Below are 4,106 nucleotides of genomic sequence, written 5' to 3'. Positions count from 1 at the left end.
AGATGTTGAACTCTGTCTGCGGCGACCCAAATTTGCTCCAGAGGGCCATGGCTGGTGACGAATCGTGGGTTTATGGTTGTGACAATCGTCTCAATGGAAGCTGCCGCACGAACCAAGATCGAAAAAAGCGCGCCAAGTCGAATGTAAAAGTTTTGCTTACCGTTTTCTTCGATTGCAGGGGTGCTGTGCATCATGAGTTCTTGCGTCAAAGTAAAACCGTCAATGAAGAATATTACCTGCAGGTTATGCGCAATTTGCGCGAAGCAATCCGCCAGAAACTCCCGGATTTGTGGAAGAACCAAAATTGAATTAACAAGATAAAAAAATTATTTTTTGAAGTGCTCCGAAGATTGAAAAAAACGTTGGCACAAGTGCATAATATCTCATGGGGATTACTTTGAAGGGGACAAAATAGATATTAGTAATAATAATAAATAAATAATTTATGAAAAAAAACACAAAATTCGTGATACTTTTTGAACACTCCTCGTATATAGACTTTCTCTCTTTATATATCTTTAAATGAAAAAATAAGACATGGCATAAAAGCAATATTTAAATGCAGCTTGCGTTTACAACTATTTTGTGTTAAAATTTCACTGGTCTTATTCTTCATTCATCAAATGACTGAGCTACTAATATTCGCGTATCAAATAATATTAAAATAAAATTAGTAAGTCATTTACTTTATGTAAATAATAAAATTAAGCTCTAATTTTAACATTCCAGGTTGAGGGCCTCTAACATGGTTTAGATGGTTTTACCCCGAATAAAATGAAGTCAGAAGATCACTTCTCCATTTAGTCAACATTTTTAGTATCTCACGATAGCTAAACACTGAAATATTTTCTCTAAACAGCTAAATGTGAAAGAGGGGATCAAGTTGTGCAAATAAAAAGAGGACCTACAACAGGTATGCACGCACACTTGCATATGCACGTTATTTTTGTAGCTCGCAGGCAGAATAAAAAGTAAGATGATCAGAGTGCTTCTGGCCTTGCAAACAGCCAAAGCTAACTTTTTGTTCTGAAAGTGAAAAGAAAGCAGTTTTTGCATTCGGTTTTACATTTTTATCGTTTGTATAATCTGAAGGCCTTCGAGTTGTAATGAGAGATGGCGCCTTTGAGTCGACAAAATCGCGCAAAACTGTTAAAGTTTATTAAAAGGTTAGTTTGGAGAAAATGAAATTCATTAAAAAGTATAAAGTTCAATATAAAATCCAATATGAAAACTTAAAAATGTACCGAATTTTTTCTTTGTCGACTTTCATTACTTCTCTTAAGGGAGGAGCCTGGTTTATAAGGTCAAAAAAATCCTTTTTTTTCATTTTAAGTGATTCCTAATATATTTCAGAATATTCACACAAAGTTACAGAGCCTAATTCTCAATATTTCCGTAGATACAAAGCCAAAGGTAGGCAAACGTTAGGTAGTTACGCTGTGACCGGACAGCTATAGTACAAATTTTATCTTCTTTTCTCGACTTTTCATTTTTATGATTTCTTTGAATTGGCGTACATGAATGAAAAAAAAACTAATGAACCTTTTGAAATGAATCATAGCTTGTTCCCTTCAGTATTATATTCTCTTCTATTTGAACTAACAAAATAGATTAAAAAAAATTCTTCAAGATTTTTATACCAAGTTGAAGTGAATTTTTGTTTTATAGAAAGGCATTTTTTTCTTTGAAACCTCCAAGTTGAAATTTTGGAATTTCTCTCAGTTTTCTTAGTTTATCTAGAATAAAAAATCATGATAATTAGAAATCCATTTGAATTTTTTGCTTTAGATAATACGAGTTGTATCTTGTATGCCAGTTGGAAACTCCAGCGTTGCAGCGCTCTACTAATTTCTATGTTAAACATTTTGACGTGACAACGTCTTATAATTCGATTTAACAGGCTGCACGCACGAAAAAATGTGTCGTTACCTTGCTCACTAGTGTTGCCTTGCTCATGTGTCGTTACCTTGCTCATTAGTGTTACCTTGCTCATATGTCGTTACCTTGCTCATTGCCGTTACCTTGCTCATTGCATTGAATGAACTGCAAGCGAGAGCGCGGAACGAACGACAAAGAGCACAATCGGCCCCCGCGTTTGGCAACGTTCGACATCTGGCTCTGTCCCACTTGAGTGAGCATATATGTATATGTATGTATATGCGCATATGTATATAAATTCATATTTTTTATTAGCATATGCCTTCTTCCTGTGTGCATGGTAATGAACCATTTCTCTGTTGAGAATAGGACGATGATAGAAAAAGTAGGAAATGAAAGGGAGTGTTTCGAGTTTAAAGTGTCTTGAAAAAGGCAAATCGATGATGGTGCCTCTTAGTGTTGTTGACTTATTAACGTCTGATGCACAATCGAAATTGAAGATATCTTTCATGAATTTGATAAATGTTTCGTCATTTTTCACGTTTGTGTAAATGTAACTTGACCAATTCCATTGGAATTCCATTTACCTCCTCCTCTATATCCATACAAAATATCTATCAAACAAATAAAATTAAAATTTTGTTTTGAAAATAGCAACCATTCCATCAATATTTTCTTATTACGTTGTCACGTTAAACTATCGTCAGTAAACCGACTTTACAGACAACCTCTTTTTTTTCAACTTATTTTAACCAGTACAAAATTTTTTTATACTTTTTAAATGTTCATTAAAAGATAGAAAAAACTTTGCAGTGCTGAATTAATTTTTTCCTTAAAAAACAAAGAGATGCAATTTTTAGACCTCATAAATCAGGCTCCCCCCTTAACACCCTGTAACTCAGAACTGAATGGAACAAACAAACAGCAAACGAATTTTCTAGTATGAAATGCCATCTTGACAACCAGCATAAACTTTAAATTATTCGATCGATACTTTACGTAATATCCATCTCTACAGCCATCTACCGAGAAAATAATGAATTTCTTTATCCCCAAACTAATATTAATACTGCTGGTGTGTCAACTCAAGTGCTCCGATAAGATTCGAGTAAAAATAGTTTGTGAAAAGCAAACGATCAAAAGCGGTGACAAAAAATTCAGCGTAGTGTTTGACTTTGCGACGGACTCCACTCAGAACATAGCTTTTTTCGACATACCTTAAGTTATTTTATCAGATATGCTAAATTATTATTAAATGCGTTTATTTGCCTTTTTTATGTTTAATGAAATAATTAAACAGAAAAGTAAATTCAAAATCCATTTATTTATTATTTATTATATTACAGGGGAGCTTCTGAAACAATACCGATGCAATTTTTTCGAGTTACATTGTTGCTAAATAATGAATGTCTAAATACCGAAACTAGTACCTGAATCTTGGAATCGAAATAATGGGATCCCGAATTCCCGAAAATTTCGGGATTCTAAAAACGAAAAAAATGTACATCCCTAGCATGGATAAAAAATGTTGAAAAGAATGTTGCTTATAGTAAGGACTCAACATTGTGAGCGTAATTAATTTGCCAGTGATTATAAATAACCATACATAATTTATCTATAAATATAAAATCCAAAAATCTTTGCCTTTTTATTTGCTTTTATTTTATTTTTGGTTGCCCTAGGGCCTAGGCTATTATGTTATCGTCTTTGCCGATTGCGCTATTTTTATTATTTGTTGCTGGAACGCTTTATACTATTTCAGCTCGCTTAAATCAAAAATATATTCCCTCTAGATATTTGAACTAATCTATCTATAAAATAAAGAAAATTTAGCAACAATTTGAAGATTTCAAAAGAAAGAGAAAACATTTGCACAGCCAATGCTTTGAGGTTCTACCGAGATTTGAACTCGGATCGCTGGATTCAAAGTCCAGAGTGCTAACCATTACACCATAGAACCAGTTATCAAATTGGCAGCAGCAAACGCAACAGCGTCAGGCGCATTGTTGTTGTAAGCAGAAGACAAAGTGATGATTATTAAAAAAACAAGAAATCAATGGGATGCCAAAAATACCAGTGAAAAGAAAGAGGAGAAGAAGACATAAAAATCATTAAAAATAAAGACAAACGTGATATGGAAATATCTCACACATAGCGACACATAAATATTGTGATACATATGTACATATACATATATATAGGTTGGTGGCTGCTGATTCGCATGCGAT

At 33.5% G+C, this 4,106-nt stretch overlaps 1 non-coding gene across 1 annotated transcript; it reads right to left on the bottom strand.

The window, feature by feature from the left end:
- Positions 1–3,766: 3,766 nt before the first annotated feature.
- Trnaq-uug (transfer RNA glutamine (anticodon UUG)) lies at positions 3,767–3,838 on the bottom strand. Its single transcript has one exon. It is a non-coding gene; the product is annotated as a tRNA-Gln (tRNA).
- Between the last annotated feature and the right edge of the window lie 268 nt (positions 3,839–4,106).

This window comes from Anastrepha ludens, chromosome 5 (genome assembly GCF_028408465.1).
Source record: "Anastrepha ludens isolate Willacy chromosome 5, idAnaLude1.1, whole genome shotgun sequence".
NCBI lineage: Eukaryota > Metazoa > Arthropoda > Insecta > Diptera > Tephritidae > Anastrepha > Anastrepha ludens.
The sequence above is the reverse complement of the archived record's forward strand: the minus strand, read 5'-3'. Positions and strand labels throughout refer to the sequence as shown.